The following is a 20,286-nucleotide window of genomic DNA, read 5'->3' on the forward strand; positions in this document are numbered from 1 at the left end:
GATCATAGCATATACCTTTGGATAGACTGTTTATGGGCTCCCTGATAGGCGGAGTTGCCTCATATAAGTGCATGGTATATACAGGGCTGTTGCATGACTGATAGTGTGATTCATGCACTTGCATTTGTGTGATTGTAGTTATTGTATGCCCTAGCCACATCAGGGCCATAACCTCCACAGACACATCGTGGATGGCAGGATTGGAAACCGGAAATATTTGGTTCTAGCATACGGGCGCCATAGACGTCCCTGGGTGAAAATCCCTAAACCCGATGGTACCAGAGGATGACTCCAACGTCGAGACCGAGTGGATATATGAGCGCATGAGGGCCGAATACCAGGAGGCCGCGTCTCCTACTGTGTCATGGTCGGTTGGAAAGGGGTGTGGCCTTACTCGCCCGAGAGTAGGGGGCAATATTAGGCTGAGTTTGACCAGCTCGCGAATGGGTCCGCTATCGACGTGCCGGATAGGTATTGACAGACTATTGGCCAGGCGGATAGTGAGGTTTCTTACGCTTACTTGGACTGTGCGGCTAGGAGAGTGACAGTGCCATTTGGAGTGTATTGAACCCCGGTGATTATCCAGAATGAGAATTGTACTGATACATGATGAGGATTGGCATGTTTGAGTTACATCTCGCATCGCATGGCTGTGTTATGGCCGATAGCATTCATATCTTGCACCGCATAGCCTTGGTACGGCTGATTGCATGCCACGTGCTCATCGTCATGATTCCGCATTACTCTTACCTTGCATTTTGAGCACGCTTATATTGCGCACATACTTACACCACCCTCTAAGCTTTCTATAAGCTTATACACGATTGATGCGTGCAGGTGACGCCAGGACGCAGTCGCAGCCATAGTCTCGCCATAATTGGAGCGTGCAGCCGAGCTTCTAGAGTTTTGTTTCTTTTGTTGCATTGTATTTCCCCTTTCTGCTGCATTGTACTCAAAAGTTTTTGATCATAGTGGATTTTGTAGTGGTGTTCTTATGGTTATTGTTTGTGGGTTATGCTTTTGTTATGCTCATTATGAATTAGACTGATGACTTGAAATCCTCCTTATAGTATCCCAGGATCGGAACCTGGTGAATGGGTACCGGGATCCGAAAATGGAGTTCTACGGAGGCTGTCGTCGCCGGATTCGGCGATCGGGAATTTTGTGAGCCCGGTTTCAGAGTACGGGGCGTGACAGGAATCCCTCTAAAAGTGGTTGGTCAAAAATAACTTCAAGTCAAGGGTCTCATTTTCCACGTAATCTGTCTAGTTACATCCCAAGTGTGGCTCACATGTAATAGTAGAATTTTCCACGTGTAATGCTGTGAATTGAATCCTATGACGACTCACAACAATCTACTAATATGTAAAGGTGCATACAATTATATAATGGTAGTAGAACTTATAACGTGGCGTCATGAAACTAAAGTACGAACTATCAAGTATTATGATGCTAAAACATGGAAATCAAAGATCATTGCAATGAACAATGTTTATGAGTTATCAATTAATATGTGAACCTAGCATGTAATACTTATTTCATGTAGACATGGTTTATCAATCATAGTTCAAGATGGGACCGCTAATAGAATTTAATAATTTAACACAAATAACCAGAGTCTTAAACTATTGACTATAAATTATATGGATACTATGTTTGGACTAACTTAGAGATGGAAAGCCCAAGGGGAAAAGTCATCACCTTCTCGATTGGATTCTTTACGTAGCTCTTCCTTTCTAATGATCAACCCATGATTCAATGTCACCTACTTGAATACCTAGGGCCATTTCCAATAAGAAGTTAATAGTTGAATTTGGTAAGTGATTCTGATAATTTTCCAGGCCTGATTTAACTTGGGTTTTTCTCCCACGCAACGATGTTAAGGCCTGCTTTCTATGTTCCTTGGCTCCTATAAACAGGTGGGCTTATTGGGCTTTACCCAAAACTATGAAGATTGGGCCCAACCCATTGGCCCAACAGTCCATGGCCCAACGGGACCGGCCTGGCCCATCTGGGTGGCCTAAACGGGGATGGACTGATTAGTCTGGCCCATCTGTGCGGCCCACTGAGCTTGGCTCAGGTGCAGCCCACAGCTGTGGCTGGGCTCAGCCCATATCTGTAGCCGGTTCGGCCCAACTCTTTGGCCCAGGTCAGCAACTGAGCTTAGCCCAAACCATGACCTGAGTTGTAGCCCAATCTAGGCCCACTTTGAGTGGCTGGGCTGGACCCAACTACAACGGGAATCAACCCAAACTTCAGCCCAGTTCTAGGCTGGTTTTCAGCCCAGCTCGTGTGGCTAATTCTGGCCCAAAGTTGGGGCTAGTTTCCGCCCAGTTCGGGGCTAGTTTTCAGCCCAGATCTTAGCCCAATCTATAGTTCAAATGGTGGCGGTTTCTTGGCCCAGATAATGGCTCAAATCAGGGGCTACATCAGCCCACATCCTAGCCTAGTTCGGTGGCTGAGACCCAATCCAAACTCAGCCCACTTGCTATAGCTGGAAGCTTGGATTGGCCCAGAACTTCTGTTGGAAGTCTGGCTCAGCCCAGAGCTTGTGGCCGAGCTAGGCCTGGTCTCTGATTACAGCCTAGGCCCGATTTCAGCCTATCATGGGGCTGGTTTTAGCCCTGATCGGAGGCTATTTTCGGCAATAGTCAGTGGCTGATCTTGGCCCTGATCGGAGGTTGTTTCAGCCCTGATCTGAGTTTGGTCTCAGCCCTTTTGAAGGTTGTGGATGGAGGGAGATGTGAGCAACGGTACCTGCTGATGGACCCAACGGCAAGCTGGGTCACGATGCTGATTCCTCCTACTTCTTCTCTCCCTTCCTTTTGTGAGGTTCCTCAGGCCTGAACTGACCTAACTTGATCTGAGCTGGTCGAGTGGAGTTGGTGTAGTGCGGTGCCGGGTTCCCCACTTGCTTGCCTTCTCCCTCCCTCTTTCTCCTTTCTTGTTCTCCACTCTCTTTTCTTATGTATTGCAGTGCTACTGGTCTGCACTGACCCAACTCAATTCGAGTCAAGCGAGTTGAGTTGGTGCAGTGTGGCACCGAGTTCACGCTCTCAACTAGCACCTCCTAAAATCTCTCCTATTTCCGCTCCTACTCTCTCTCTTTCTTCCTAGTTTTCTGGGTGGGGATCCCAAGGCGGACATGCCCATTTATAAGCGTGAAACACGCACCAACGGTCCTAGTGGACAGTCGAGATGTGTGCGGCTGTTCATGCTCCCATCCTCGGTCCCTTGTATGCATGAGATTAATCTAATGCAAGGGATGGAATGCCGCCCCCGAGGCCCACTGGAAAAGTATCTTTGATCAGCCAATGGGGTCCATGCCATGATGATGGATCATCAGACTGGACAGAGAAGATGGTGTAACCATTAATGGCAAATTTTTGTCCATGGTACATTTACGTGATCTGGTCCTTCTGAACATATCAGATGGGGTTACTGACCACACCGAGGGCCACAATCCGAGATTTCCCCCCGCTTCCTTGGTTTTCTCGTGAGATGGGAGGCCTTTCGGAGAGAGCCGTCATAGCCCTACAACGGATGGCGGAGATGATCCGCGTGGCTTAGGGAGGCACTCGGATCACACCAGAGAGGCTTTTCCAAAGAGGAAATGTCTCATCACGCCTGTTGCTATAACAGACGGTTGCCTGCCCTTCTTTGGAAGTGGAGGAAGAGTGCGGATTAAGCTTGAAAGGGCGGCTGGGATGGAGGGAAGAAGGCGGACGCGTATTACCAACGTGGCGTTCGCACAGTCCCCTCCCGATGGAGAAACGTCGTCGCACGGTGTTGTTTAGCTCCTACCCGAGCACGTGTGTGTTTGCATGGGTTCGATCAGACCTCCATGGTTTAGTCATCCATGGCCCATGCACCTGATTGACGGTCTGGATTGCCCGGGCAGTGGCCTGAAGTGGGCCACCATGCGGCCAGGACGTCCATTTGTTTTTTTAAAAATGTCCTGGTGGGAGAAAAATCTCCTTTTCATGTGTTTAGTCGGGTCAAGACAGGTTTAACCAGCTGGGCGGTCCAGTGCGCATCCTACATGCTGACTATGGTGCACGCGCACCCCTGTGTGGGGTCCATCACGATGAGATAATGCAATCCACACTGCACGTTCATCTAGGGAGCCTTTCCTGAGGTGTCGGACCATCGATCAGAACGATCCAACGCTCGGGTGGCTCTCAGGTCGTGATCGGAGAGTTTTCTTATATATTCCTGCTAATCTGAGAGTTAGGTCCTCCTAGGTTCAAGTATCAATGGACAAAAAGGGGTCCTAGAGCTATGGGTGTGCTCAGGCCTAGTTACTTGGCCTGTTGAATATCCCTAGTGTGCATGGTCTTACTTAGTCCCTAAGAGAGCTTGGTGACGTATTTGAGTGTTGAGTTCTCTTTGCCTTGGTTTAAGTTAAAACTTGTTTAGTAATTAGGCTCATAGTTACGCTAACACAGGTTTTAATGGTAACACTTGTGTACCAGAGGTGCAGGGTGTTACAATCCTTTACTCCTGGACCATCATATGTGCCACCAAACCCCGTGGCTGATGGCTAAGGGCATCTGCCACCACATTAACCTTGTCGGAGTGGTATTGAATATTAAAATCATAGTCCTTTAGGAGCTCCATCTAACGCCTCTGCCTCATGTTTAACACAGATTGCGAGAAGAGATACTTTAAGCTCTTATGGTAAGAGAAGAGCTTGAATCTAACTACATAAAAATAGTGCCTCCACACTTTCAATGTAAAGACAACTTCAGCTAACTCCAGATCATGTGTGGGGTAATTCTGCTCATAAACCTTAAGCTGGTGAGACGTGAAGGCCACAGGCTTCCCATGTTGCATCAAGATAGCACCCAAGGCATCTATAAAAACCACGAATCCTTCACTCCCAGCGGGGAGAGTGAGGATTGGTGGGAACGTAAGATGGTCCTTCAGCTCTGTGAATGCTCGCTCACATGTGTCACTCTAAACGAACTCAGCGCCCTTCCGCATTAACCTGGTCAAGGGAGCTATAGTACGAGAGAATCCCTCAATGAAACGTCGATAGTAGCCCGCTAACCCAAGGAAACTACAGATCTCGGACGCGTTCGTGGGCTCAATCTTCGAAGGGTCTACTGTTACGTCCTATCTCGTCACCACGTGCCGAGGAACTTCACCTCCTCCTGCAAGAACTCGTACTTCTCTAGCTTCGCATAGAGTTGGTGTGCCTGGAGGGTCTGCAAGGTGATCTCCAAATGCCGCTCATGCTCCTCCTGAGTCCTCGAATAAATTAAAATATCATTGATAAAGACCACAACGAACTGGTTAAAATACGGATGGAAGACCTCATTCATCAACTGTATGAACACGACGGGAGCATTGATCAGTCCGAAGGACATGACTTGAAACTCAAAGTGACCATAGCGTGTCTTGAAAGATGTCTTCGGGATATCCTCCTCCCAAACTTGAACATGGTGATAATCGGACCACATGTCTATCTTCAAAAAGAATTACGCCTGTTGCGGGGGGTCGAACATATCATCAATCATTGGAAGCGAGTACTTATTCTTAATTGTCACCTTGTTGAGCTCACGGTAATCCACACAAAGCCCCAACGAGCCATCCTTCTTCTTCACGAAAATTATCAGCGCTCCTCACGGTGAAAAAAAGATAAAGCTCAACTCACGCAACTCGTCCAACTACTTATGCAGTTCCCGCAACTCTAATGGTGTCATGCGATACGGGGCCTTTGAGATAGGCATTGTATCGGGCATAGGGTCGATCTGAAACTCAATATACCGACAAGGCGGCAATCTTAGAATCTCCTAAAACACATCCGGAAAACTACAAACGATAGGTAGTAGGTCGATACTCAAGACAACTGACTCCTCCACGACACATGACATAAGGCAAGCGAGTTGCTCTCCTCTGGGCTCGGCTGCAAACTGGCACTATGGCACACCGAGTATACAAAATATGATTGTCCTTTCAGAATAGTCCAATACAATGTGGTACTCGACAAGCCAATTCATACCCAGGATAACATTGAACTCGAACATCAGCAGGGCAAATAGGTCAGCTGGTAAGGTCTCTCCAACTAAAACGGGGCAAGACGAGTAAATCAAACCTAACACCGTGGTCTTCCCAGGGCATTGACACTGACAAACCCTCACACGCATACTCTAGCAGCAAACCAGTCGATCAACAAAAATTCTCAAATACAAATGAATGTGATGTGCCATAATCGAATAAGATGTGTGTTATGCATGAGAAAACAAGGAGTGTACCCTCGACAACTCCTGATGGCCGAGGATCCTGCTGGGCTACATAAAATCTGCCTTGAGCCTGCTGGGGAGGTGCATGTCCTCTCTGTTGTCATTGTTGTGGCGGCCTATACTGTTGCCTCTACTGTTGCGACAAAGGTCTCGACGGCTGATGTGGTTGTCGCTACTGTTGTTGGGGTCTCAATGGTTGATATTATTGTCGCTATTGCTGATGTGGAGGTTCTTGAGGCGCTCCCAACTGCTACTGTGGGTGGGGGCACTCCTACCTACGATGCCCCATCCATCCACATTCATAGTAAACACATGTAAATTGTCTCTGAGGTGGTGTTGAGGGTGTTGCTAGTGTTACCAGTGCTCGAAAGAGTTGTCGGGTCGTGCACCTCTGTGGTGGTTGAAGCCATTGCTATAGGCACTACCAAAGGAGGCCTTCCTCTTCCGGTCTCTGTCCTGACTGTGGATCCGTTGTTGTCACGCCACGAATTTCTGTGGCCCAAGTCTGAGCTTGTCCCGGGAATTCTAGGCATTAATTTTTCTTACACATTATTTAGATAATGTGATTTATAGTAAATTTACACACATTGTTCATAAAAGTAGGTAAGAGTTCAACAAATCATTAAATGCCCTCTCAATGGGAGCCTATTACATTGTCTTAAGTAAGCAATAGAAAATAAATAAACAAATAAATTGCAGTATCATTCTCCTTCTTTATTCACCGGCATGTTCAACATTAACGTGGATTTATTTGAACGTCTCAAGGCAACACAACACACGATTGAAAGATTCATGTGATATGATTTGTTCATGTAGTGACTATTTGTGACATCCAATCTCAGAGGTGATGTAACACGCATGACGATTTACTTTCATCGATTGTGCACAACTACCCAACCCACGAGATTACGTGTGAGGGCCACTACCCGAAACGTATTACATCTACGATAATATATCGACTGCTAGTATGTGATTTCAAACACAATACTTGCATTGCAAGATAATAACATAATGATTTGAATTATGTACAATGATTCACATGGTGAAGATAAATAATAATAATAACTCGAAGCATGTAACAATAAGATAATCACATCAATTTCATCACAAATTTTAAAGGAAGAACCCTCACCTTAAAGTTGGATCACCCTCGTAACGTTAGGATTTTGGGTATACTTTATGGTTGAATTCTAACATGATTACAGAATCGTATGGTTATATTGTAATACTATAGGTTTTATGATCGACTTCGGCTAGAGTTAGTTTTAAGATCTAAATTTGGTTTTAACATACTATAATTCTACGTGAGAAGACTTAAATTTAGATGAAGTTTGGTCAGTAACTTACCAAGTTTCAATGATCGTTCTTAACCTGACCAATCTTTTGTTTCAGAACTTTTCTTATTGAGTTGGTTCAGTTTGATTTGTCTAAAACAAGTAAAATATCATTGTTTAAGCTAAATAAAATCTAGTTCTTATGGAGGATTTCATAAGGTAATATGATGGCTAAATCACCTCTTGGAGTTGTTAAAAAAACTGACTGAATTCGATGGTTTTGGTGCGTTCCCGAATGGCGAACCTGACAACTACAACAAGATGACCCGTAGAAGCAGGAAATCCTTCTCCTCTCTCTTTCTCTCTCTTTCTCGGTGTTGGAAGGCGATCACTGAATGATCTTCTCCCTCCGCATGCTAGCTTTTATAAGCCTTTGAATGAAATCCAATGACAGGGAGAATCCCTATCCAATGCAACAGCGCCTTGTGGTACTCCTATGTGAAGGCGAGTTTCGCATGGTGGTTGGTGGATGATTTAATCAAGCTCATAGATCATATAGAGATGAGTTTTAATCCCTATTTCAAGATATGGTAGTTGTTCAAATGGGCCACTCAGTGAATGGATTTGATCTTATAATGGCGAAATCTCAACAATCGATGGTTAACACTCAAACGAGGAAGACAACTGTTGTTTTAATGGTAGGTTTCGTTCTGGCCTATCTTCCTTCGAGGTGATCATTGTGGATGGTTCATATGGGTGCACGAAGGCTTGTGGTCATTGAAAATCAAAGGTCCAATAGGTTCGATTAATGGTTTTCGTGGAAGAATGCTCCACGCGGTGCATCTTAGCTTTGGGAAAAATGGGAGGACGTTGCGATTATCTCACTTCTCCTGTCTCTTATTCTTGTTAGGAGGTGTTGAAAAATCCTCTGAGGATTGGACGGCTTAAATCCACACTTGATTTCAAAATCGAGAGTTTTAGTGGAGAAATTCCCGCAAACGTGAGTTGTTTGGACTTCGTTACAGCTAGCGGAAAGATGCCGCCTTGGTTCGGTTGCTGGAGTCGGTGGGGTCCACTGCGATGACTTTGTATAAGATCCACGCCCTTCATCGGTATCAACATGCCGTGTTGGCCAATAAGCCTAAGTATGAAGTAGATTAGAGCTTTGGATAAGCTTATATTGAAAATTCTCCTAGCGGGTGTCAAAACGGACTTGATCTTAATTAACGGTCAACACTTAATGATCGGGGCCTAATTTTGGAGAAAATGTGTAGTCAGGATAGGCAAATGATTGAGAAATTTTTAGTGGTTGATCGATGGTGAAAAAAGCCTAAATCTGAAATCTCACCTTTTGCACAAAAATGAAGGAATTATTTTTAAAGCGGTCAATATTCAATGGTATAGGATCATAAATCGAGGCCTAAATTTTGTATAATATCGTAGTCACATGAGGCCAAAGCGTGGTCCAATTTTGAGTTATGATTAACGGTATAAAGTGAGTAATTTGGAAGGTCAAGATTTAGAAAGAGTTGGCAAGCTTAAAGGAGCTAATTTTATGCTAAGGATACCAAAGTAGGGTTCTCATATTTCACACTTGGTCCCTATGATGGGAAATCTAAGTCGTTCATATGAAAGAAAATATCCTACTATGACTACCCATGAGATTTCCTCACTCGATGAACACCAAAATCAATGTTTTAGACTTTTACAATGATTTAAAGGCTGAAATTCGACGTGTATGGTTAATTTATGATAAATAGGTGTGGTATAAAATTTCACATGAAACGGATCATGAAAAACATGCGATCTAAAATTTAATGGTATATGTTAATAGCATTAAGTATTTATGATTTTGTTATCTTTTAATTTTCTAATTTCCATCATCCGTAATGTCGGATTGCACCATCCGAATACATTTAAACTTGACAGGCATTCTTTATTTTTCATGATCTTTCCATCGTCCCAGTTTGGGCCTTGATCGCTTACAGATGACCAAGATGCAATATTAATAGGCTATCACCCTCAGTAATTAAAAATAAAGTCTGTACACATCTAATTGACAAGTTATCAGGTAATTTAGGCCTATACCCTAAATATTCATGATGATCAATTTATCATAATATTTAGATGGCCCGTTTGTCAAATCTAAATATGATGGATGGTCAGATGACATGTTAAAAATAATAAAATTAAATGGTTAGTACTCTGACTATATATGTAGGTGGATGTCCGATCAGTTTCATAAACTGGTGAATAGAAATGGATTTTTGGAGTGATCAAGGGGTAGAACATGTATGCCGTTAGAATCAAGTGATTTGTTCACATGTGTAAGTTCCTTAGATTATAGTTCTGATGATGGGTTAAGCATATTCATATGTGGCAAGCAAAATGAACGGATTAAAATCTCAATTCGATACCCGTGTGAGCGGATGTAGAGATTAGGTAGTTAGTTTACTACGATCGGATTGTCCAAACTCAAAGTAGACAGTTAGATATCTTTTCATAGTGGTAAATAGTTGACTGAACGGTTGGTTATGATCGACAAGCAAGGATACTTGGATATATGATGATCCCGTCTTAAAAACCAATGGTCGGATGACTTTATCTGTGGATGAAGATTATTTCCAACGGTCAGATCCAGATTAGAGAATATATGTAAGGTTAAGATTGACTAAATTGGTATCGTACACATGTGCATACTAAGTTAAATACCATGGTAGCACTCAAGAACTTTCAATACTCGGGTATTGAAAAGTTCGGGGTGTTATAGTTGTGCATTGGTCCATTCTACCTCATAGATTTGGGCCCGCTCTACAACCTCCTTGAACGTCGGGAGCTTGTGTCTAATGACATGACTCCGAAGGCCAAGACACAAGCTGCCCTCAAAACGAAGGGCCCTCTTCGGCCAAAAGATATGATGCAAATCTGGACAGCTCGATGAACCAGGCCTCATACCGGGACATCGTCATGTCTTCATAGACCAGAGTCTCGAATTCCAATGCGCATTGCTGACGAACATGCTCGGGAAAGAACTTCCGGTTGAACCGGTCCATAAAGTCCTCCTAGGTCCACTTAAAATCGGCTCCTGTTGCTCGGGTAACAGATGCCCACCAATGCTCGGCCTCTCCCTACAGAAAGAATACAACCAAAGGGACCCATTGCTGCATCGTACACCTCATTATGTTGAAGATCTTCTTTACCTCTGATCTCCATCACTTTGCTGTTGTCGGGTCTGGCTCGCCCTGAAAATGTGGGGGGTCGAACCATTTAAAGTCACGTAGAAGAGAGCTCACGCGCTCCTACTTGATCTAGATGGGTAATCTAGTGGATTGCCTATCCTGCCTTTGTAGTATAAAGGTTATTGCATGTAGCATCTGCTGGAACTGGTCTGCACTCACTGATATAGCCCGGGCCGCACCTGTCTGGGATGTACTAGCCCCACTCCTCGGCCTCTTGGGTGTTATGTCCTATAGGAAGGAACAATGGACCTTTTAGCCTTCAGTACTCTTGAATGCACACACGTTAGGGAGCTATATCAGAAAGTTTATAGGTTCACAACAGTGAATCTTATTTTAAACTAAGTTTGAAAATATACCCTAAAGTGAGTTTATAAGTATTCAAACTTGAGGGCCTAATCATTCTTAGTTCACATCAGTCATACAGTGAAGAGAAGTTATTCTAAGACCATTAGCAGATATGTGATGTTATCATTAGGTATTCCCAAGTTATGCTCTGATACCAACTTTTGTCATGCCCCAAACTCGAAAACTGGGTTAACAGAATTCTGGCCTTCGAATCCGGTGCTGACAGCCTCTGTAGTACCCCATTATTTGATCTTAATTTTCATAGCCAAGTTTCGATCCTGGGATCCCATAATAATATCAAAGTAAGGAAAGAGAGAGAAGGAAAATGGAAAGAATAGGCAAAGGAAGGAGATTCGGCCATTGGTGTGGCACCTCGCCACTATGGGGTCCACCATACACATCATACATGATCAAGGTAGGTTCCATCCTTGTGAGACCACCAAAAATAGGATAATAGAAAGAAAGAGGGGGTTTTAACCCTCCCATGCACTTACCGTGATGGTGGACAATCAGATCGAGCCAGATCATCATTCGGATGGATTGAATGGTCCTAGGTCCTCCTAGACTCTTCTAACCCTCAAAATTATCTTCAAGCTCTCTCTCTCTCTCTCTAATCTCTCTTAAACACTCTCTTTTATCTTAATCTCTCTTTCTCTTTAATTACTCTCTAATGTTTCTTTCTTTCTTTCTAATCTCTTCTCTCTCTTTTGTTCTCAATCATATTTGCTTGAAAGATTTGAAGAAATGAGAGGGGTATGTGAGTTTTTATGGTAGAGCTTTTTGGGTAGATATGGAATTATGAAAAGAGAGAGGGTAAAATATGGAGAAAAAGAAAGAAAGAATGATGACTAACATGAGTAAGGGTACTAGTTGCATGAGAAAGGCATGAACTTTTTTGACTAATGGAGAGAGAGTGACATAAGTGATGGATGGGTTGATTGATAGATTGATTGATTTGACAACATTGAGATTTGTGCAAGTGGGTTCGCGTGCGTTGCACGACCCACCTCAGATTATGCCAAAACTACAACTTCCAAAAAAATTCATTAAAAATCAACAATTTCTCTCTAGTTGTTTAAAATAAGTATTCAGTTAAGTATTTTGCCAATTGAGTTCACCGTCAAGTTAACTCACTTCAAGTTTAAGTTCTCCACGTTGGTTTGAGCCCGTGTACAATGAACGCACCATTGGGACTGGGTCATGGTCGTTTTATTATGAATGCCAATTGTTTAAGATTCCTTTTGCACTTGGGACACGGTCCAAGGCAGATTTGATTTCAAGCCGAATGACCCAATCACGCCTTGACTCAAATAAATAAGTCATCTTATTTTATTTTATTATTTGATATTTTTTTTTAAAAATATTATCTACTCTTTTCAACACATTATTTCTAATATGCCTAAATTCTATCCTCACTAATCATTATTAAACAATTAGGTCTTTAATCCCTGGACTCAAATTGATCTGACTCCACCCATTTTGCCCCTAGGTAGGGGTGATAGTGGGTCGGGGTTCGCCCGTGCCTGACCTAATTTTTAAATGGGCTAGAATTATTGCCAAAACTCAATATATGATCCGTTACCCTCTGATCCGATCCAACCCACTTAAAATTCACCGATCCCATTCCCGCCTGACTCAACACGTTCAATTATTAAAGTTTCCAGCTCGACTGAACTGACCTGCCAAGACCAGACTAAGGTATACGAATGGCATGGGACTCTAAATCCGTGCACAAGGATGGTTACGTAGAAGAAATTTATATGCTTTTCTTTGTAATTTTTGTTTTGGGTTTTGGGTTGGCCATCCAACCCACCCATAACCAACATGGGTGGGTTAGGTCCAATAGGGTTCAACCTAAGCTCTGCCTATTTACTTAAACAGGTGAGCCCCATTCCACTGACCCTATTACTCATCCAAACCCAACTCAAAAGCGGGTCAGGCCAGTTCACAGCCGGCAGAAAGGGACCCATTGCTACCCGGACTGCCTTACATAGCATACTGTGTAAACTTTTTGGGGCCCACAGTGATGAATGTATCTTATCCACACCGTCCATCCGTTTTTCCAGCTCATTTTAGATCATGATTCCATAATTAAAGGATATCCAATGCTTAAGTGGACCACACTACAGGAAACAGCAGGAATTGAAGGCCTAGCGTTGAAAACTCCCTGGAGTCACATAAGTTTTGGATGAAGCTGTTATTTGTATTTACCCTTCATCCATGCATGTGTGACCTTATGAACAGTTTGGATGATAAATAAACATCACTCCTAAAAAGGTTTCAACGATGGTAGTCATTATTCCCACTGTTTCCTGTTGTGTGGTCCACTTTATCTTTAGATATGCTTCAAGTTTGGACTCATACCCTAAAATGAGCTGATAGAACGGATGGACGGCGTGGATAAGACACAAACATCACGGTGGGCACCGCATACCTGTCAAACGGCGTCCTTGCTACTCGCCAGCTCTATTGGACCATAAACATACGTGGTATTACGTATATACATACACATACACAAGTGGGGAGAATATACGTAGAGAATGTAGTGGAGCCATCCATATGGCGAGAGGGGTGAAGAGGTGAGAGAAAGCATCGCTTCCCAAATTCTCAACATGGATTAGGATATTGGAGTAGCAGTGTTGTAGCATAACAAGAATGGATAGATAGGGACGGCTGACCATTGCCAGTCACGACCCAATCAAAACCAACCAAAACCTCCTTCTCTCCAATCTCTAAAATTTCATAGCTAGAAAAGGGTAAGCCATAACTGCAACAACAAACCCTAGAAGAAGAAGATAAGAAGAAACCCTAAATCTCACCGCTGGTTTTCTTCTTTCAGGTGAGATATATCAAAGATCTTGTCTTTTCCTTTTTTTCTTTGAAACTGGAATTTTTCGATCTTTGTCCCTTTCAGTGGGGCCTATTGTTCTGTGGTCCAGGCTTTTGATGTGGTGGGTCCCACTGCGGATGTATCATGCATCGGAGATCTCCTTGAGTTGGTCGTCTGCTGGAAATAGACGGTTAAGGAGAGTCAATATGGCAACGGTCTGTTTTCATTTGTGAAAAAGGGTAAAGCGTGGATGGCTTGGATCTTCCAGTCTGGGAGGTTTCTGGGGCATGTTGACGTGGCTCACTGGATAGTGTTTGGATCGGCATGGGACTCACTTGTAGAAACCGGAATAACCGAGGACACTGATGGCTTACGGATCGTTTGGATGGATGCCTGTAAATGGTTTAAGTGGTAAATGATTTACAGCCTGTCCTGTTTGGCTGTAAGCTGTAAGTGATTGTCTGTGTTTGGATAGCCTGTAAATAATGGAGAGCCGGTAAAAATGAAATCACAGTTTTTTGCCTGTAAATCAAATAGGGCTGAAAGCTGTAAATGGTTTACTTTCAGCATCCAAACAATGACCGTAAACCATTTACCTTTAAATCATTAACAATTAGCCCCATTTACAATCATCCAAATGACCCCTTAGGGTTGGGAATTTTATTGTTTCTCTTTCTCCATTTCCCATAGAATTCATTTTAATTCATACAACACATGGGAGATGAGAAAAAAGAAGAAAAGAAAACTGTATAATTGGTTTGATGTGGAGTAGAGGATGCGATGTGTATTACAGGAAAGTCCCAATTTCAGCTCTAGGTTTTAGTTGTGATGCAGCTTTAACCTTTAAATATAACGTTAATTCTAGTTCTTTTTATTCTTTTTAATAATTTGCTAGTTGAAGAAAAACACTAATTGTAGATTAATTCCTTGATTATGTTCTAGGTTCTTTCTTCTTTCTTTATTTCTTTATCTGTGATCAGTTTCTTCATTCTTGTTTTTTAACTGACAAAAAGTTTATTAAAGAAATGACAAGTACATTGAAGTCGTGGAGTACAAAAAGGATCCAATCATAAGTTACCCTCTTGCATGGGTCAATATGGGTTGTTCCACCTATACTGTTTCTTTTCTTGGTTGCAACCCAGTAATGGCATTCACCCTTTTGGAAGTCTTCTTTGGTGATAAGTTTCCCTAAATTCCTCAGAATAGGTTGAACGGAAGGACCTAATAAAGCAATCACAGATCACCTCCTTCCCTTGCAAGATTTGATCTCTACAGGTAGATCTAGTCGGCTCTCCTCCGTGCACTGTTGATCTTGCGGAAGTGAGCTGAATTACTATTGCCTTCTTTGATCCACTTATCCCATGAGTGTTGCCTCCATTTTTTTAAAGGTAACAGAATTTGATTAAGAGGCTGCCCCCAAAAAGGGAATGTGAAGAATTACAACCCAGCAAGGCCAAGAAAATTACAAGCATCTGTAGAAATTAAGTCAAACGCGCACCCACTACATCTATCTTCATTCTCTAACAACCTCACTAACTGAACTCTGATAGTTGTGGAAGCAAAGATTGTTCCTTTCCCCTCAAATGGCCCAAAGCGACGCCATAAGAACAAGATACCACAAAATCTTTTCCTCTTTAACAACACCGCCGGCATGCAAGCCCAAAGGAAACCTTCAATGGAAACCGGCATCACCAACACCGTATTGAACAAACCAAAGAAGGTAGACGAAACCTCCCTAGCAAAGTTGTAATGAATAAAGAGATGATTTATTGACACGACATCTTCCATACACAAAGAACAAACATTGGCGAGTGTCATGGACCTTTTCTGAAGATTATCAATGGCTAACACCTTTTTTTCCTCTAACTAGACATAAGTCCTGATCTTGGGAGGTGCCCCACAAAAGCAAGAGAACGAGGTTGAATTGTCTATCTAGTGAGGGGCTGGGTTATGAATCATATTATAGAAAGATTTAACTGAGAACTTTCCGGAGCTGCTTTGATTCTGCACCATTGAATCCGACTTATTGTAAGAAAGATGGTAGAGATGTAAGTGATTCATGAGACTAGCAAAATCAGTTATTTCCTCCTCCAAAAGGTTCCTTCGACAAGGCGGGGACCAAATTGTGGCTCCCCCAATGTAGAAACACAACAGGCTATTGTAATTTCCTTTTCTAGAGATAACATGAAGAGCCTGGGAAAGATATTTTGAAGTGAAGAATCACCACACCAATGACCCTCCCAAAACCGAATCCAATCCCCATCACCCAAGGAGAAAGAAACTCCCTCTTTAAATTTTGCCAAACCTGAAGAGATCGCCCCTCAACAAGCTAACATCCGATAGCGCGAGGAATATCTAGTCCACCAACCCCCTTCTTTCACACCGTATTTACCGGCAATTAGAACTCTCCAAAGCCTTCCTTTTTTCCTTTGCAATCCACAACCATTACCCCATAAGAGCTAAGTTCATATTATCCAAATCTCTAATTCGAACCCCCCTTCTCTTAAAGGTTTGGTAACCTCATCCTACCTAGCAAGGTGAAATTTGTTGCTTACATTCACTCTGCTCCAAAGGAAATGCCTTCAAAGCTTGTCCATTCTATCTAATACCGCCTTAGGGCACCGAAAGAGAGACATGAAATACATGGAAAGATTTGAGAGGGCTGCCTTGATAAGTATGATTCTATCATAAAAAAGAAAGAAAGAAAGCATGATTATTTCCCCTAAGGAAAGGTGATGACTTTTCCAATGAGATAGTTGTGTTTCCATTCTTTCTAAGACCTTGTTCTAACGTTTCCACGGATTGGCTTGATAGTTACCTATTGGTTTCTCAACGGGGGCTGCCGAGACCCACTTTGGATCACCAACCTATTATCCTCGAGGTGCCTGCAGATGATTGGGGACCTAAGCCATTTAGATTTGAACTTGCGTGGGTAGAGGTGGAAGGTTTCAAAGACCTTGTAGCTGGATGGTGGAATTCTTTGGAGGTTGCTGGTTATGCCGTATGTTGGATTCCAGATTTGCAGAAAACTTAAACTTTTGGAAGGAAAAAATAAAAAATAAAAAATCAAAGTTTGGAAGAAGGAGGTTTGGGGGGCTAGAGAATTTGAGTTTGATGACATGGCTATGGAAATTCACAAGCTGATTGTGGTGGAGGCCGGGTCTTTATCAGAGGAGGATAAGATTAAGAGGGAGGCCTTGTTAAGCAAGTATGCCAGCAGATCCAAAGAGGAAGAAATTAAATGGCGGCTACATTCGAGAGCCATTTGGCTCAAGGAGGGAGATAAAAATACTCGATACTTTCACAGCATCACGAGTGCTCGGGTTAGGCGCAATTGAATTAGTAAGTTGGTTATTGATGCTGAAAGGACCTCAGATAGAGGTAGGATAAGCAACTCCATTGTTGGCTATTATAGTAATATGCTTTTTGGGGAAGCTTAGAACAGACCTCGTCTAGATTATTTGGCCTTTGACAAACTGTTCAAAGAGGATGCTACATCTCTTGAATCCCCATTTTCTTTAGATGAGGTTAAAGTAGCCGTTGGGTCCATGTGTGGGGACAAAGCTCCTGGCCTGATGGTTACCCCATTGTGTTCTTTCATATTTTTTGGCCTATCCTCCAAAAAGATGTGATGGACTTTCTTCTCGAGTTCCATGAGTGTAGCAGGCTATCAGTTGATTTGGGAGCATCTTTTATTGTGCTTCTACCCAAGATTAAAGGAGCGGAGCAGCTCAAAGATTTTCGGCATATCAGTTTAATAGGCAACCCATACAAGATCCTAGCTTTGCGCTTTAGAGGTGTGTTGTCTAAGGTTATTACAGTCAAGTAGGGGGCATTTGTAATGGGGAGACAAATTCTTGGAACTGCGCTTGTCGCTCACAAGGTATTGATTCTAGACATAGAGAGAAGCGAAGTGGTGTTGCCTGCAAATTGGATTTGGAAAATGCCTATGATCATGTTGATTGGGATTTTCTGGATTACATGTTGGATTGGTTAGACTGCGGGGTAAAGTGGAGGAGTTGGATGAGCTCTTGCATGCAATCTGCCTGCTTTTCTGTTTTGGTCAACGGTTCCCATAAAGGCTTCTTCTCGGCTACTAGAGGGCTTAGACAAGGGGACCCTCACTCCCCATATTTATTTGTGGTGGTTGGCGATGCTCTTAGCAAAATGCTTGGGATGCAAATCATCTATATTCAATACGTTGACAATACTATTTTGTTTTGCGAGGCCAATGTGACTGTTGTGGATGATCTTAAGAAAATCCTCATTTGCTTCGAAGTTGTTTTGGGTTTGAAGATCAACGCTGCCAAAAGTGAGTTGCTTGGGGTTCATGTTTTTAAGGAGGATCTTCAATCTCTGGCTTTGGTTTTTGGGTGTAAGGCATGCACTTTCCCCTCAACATATTTGGGCCTTCCGTTGTGCATTGGGAGTGTAAGGCCCATTCCCACAACACATGATATTGTCTGCTTTGGACAATCAAGTCCGTCTATAATTTTTTGCCACTTCATGGTGGGCCCAAAAAGTCTTGGATCAATTTGATCTTTGCATTTTTTTTCATCTGGATCTACATGATCTAATCAACATATTAAATGGCCATTAAATATCACGGCGGGGCACACAAGGTAGTCCACGCTGTCATAACGTGCAGGGGCATGCTGTCTCACAGCGTGGCCCACTTGTGGGCTCCACAATGGTCCATAATCATCAAGGAAAAGAAAGAGAAAGGAAAGAAGGAAAGAAGGAAGGGAGAGATCGGACCATTGGATGGGCCTCCGCCATTATGGGGCCCTCCACACACAAATATCAAATACACCAAGTGGGTCCCACCCTTATGGGCCCATGAAAAATGAAAGAAAGGAAAAATGGAGAGTTTGTCCTTCATTGCACTCACAATGGTGGATGGGCAGTCGAATTGGGCCAGATCGTCGATTGGATGACTTGGATGGTGAAGCTCATCCCCTAAACTCCTCTAACCTTCCCTCAAGCTCTAATCTCTCTTAAACACATCTCTCTCTCTCTCTCTCAAGCACTTTATCTTCTTTATCTAATCTCTCTCTAATTTCTTCTCTTTTCCCTAATCTCTTCTTTCTCTCTCTAATATCTTTTCTCTTTTCTTCTCACTCTCATTTGCTAGGAAGATTTTTTTAGAGAAATAAAGAGGGGTTTGAGAGTTTTTGTGGTAGAACTTTTTAGGTAGATAGGGAATTATGAAAAGAAATGGGTAAAATGGGGAGAAAAGAAGGAAAAAATGATGGCTAACATGGGTAAGGGTATGAGTTGCATGAGAAAGGCATAGACTTGTTTGACTAATGGAGAGATAAAGTGACATAAGTGATGAATGAGTTGATTGATGGATGGATTGATTGATTTGACAACATTTGGATTTGTGCAAGTAGGGCCCGCGTGCGTTGTGCAAGTGAAACCAGCTAGGCCCTTGCTCATGCCCAAAAGTAGCAGCGTCAGCTGTTGGGCGCTGGCAGCAACAATGTCTAGGGATGTTTTACATTCCAACAGTTGCTGTTTGCAATCTTTTTTCGTTTGTTTTGTTCTAGAGTATTGTTGGGGTCTGCTAGATGGCTGGATCAGCCAGGTTTTGGGGCTCTATGGCCAAAATGAGCAGGAAAACAGATGGGAGGTGTGGGTCTAAGAAATACATCACAATGGGTCCTATGAGTGGAAACCCACCCATGGCTCCCATGCAAAAGCGTCAGTGACGCAGGCTTACCAGCCTCCTATTTTTCACACAGTGTGGCCTACTTGGGATGTGGATCGACTTGGAACTTGTGCTCAATGGCCAAAATGGTCTGATGAATCGTATGGACGGAGTGGATGGGACACATATATCAATGTGGGTCCCACAAGTGGGACACCACTCCTCCTGGCGGAACTGCTGTTGGGTAGCAGGATGTTGCTTGCATCCAGCAACCGTCGTTGTTGCCCTTCCCTCTTTCTCAGTTGTGTTTAGGGATGGTGGGGTCCATCGTAACAAATCTGCTTGTAAGACTCGTATCCCTGTGAGGCAGACTGTACGCTTCATTTTCAGTGCCGGCATATATCTGATGGACTAGATTAACGAATTTTGATCGTTACCCTATTTTTGTACTGCAATACCCCGAGACTTGTAATCTAACGACCACGCGGGTGCTACGATTCCAACGCTACGCGGCACGCCCCATTATGATCCCTATGTTAGAAGTCGTAGTTTTGGGCATAATCCGAGGTGGGTTGCGCAACGCGTGCATGCCCCACTAGCACAAATCTCATTGTTGTCAAATCAGTCAATTCATCAATTAACCCATCAATCAACCCATCCATCACTCATGTCACTTTTTCTCTCTATTAGTCAAACA

General features: G+C 43.1%; 1 protein-coding gene across 3 annotated transcripts in view; it reads left to right on the plus strand.

Moving 5' to 3' along the window:
* Positions 1-13,637: 13,637 nt before the first annotated feature.
* Positions 13,638-20,286, plus strand: part of LOC131253664 (ubiquitin-conjugating enzyme E2 2-like) — a 38,639-nt gene continuing 31,990 nt past the window's right edge. Inside the window, exon 1 of one of the 3 annotated variants that reach the window (XM_058254784.1) lies at positions 13,638-13,945. The gene's annotated coding sequence lies outside the window, so the exon portion shown is untranslated. The remainder of the gene's footprint in view (positions 13,946-20,286) is intronic. The other 2 variants (XM_058254766.1, XM_058254775.1) reach the window with 2 other exon arrangements.

This window comes from Magnolia sinica, chromosome 1 (genome assembly GCF_029962835.1).
Source record: "Magnolia sinica isolate HGM2019 chromosome 1, MsV1, whole genome shotgun sequence".
Taxonomy (NCBI): domain Eukaryota; kingdom Viridiplantae; phylum Streptophyta; class Magnoliopsida; order Magnoliales; family Magnoliaceae; genus Magnolia; species Magnolia sinica.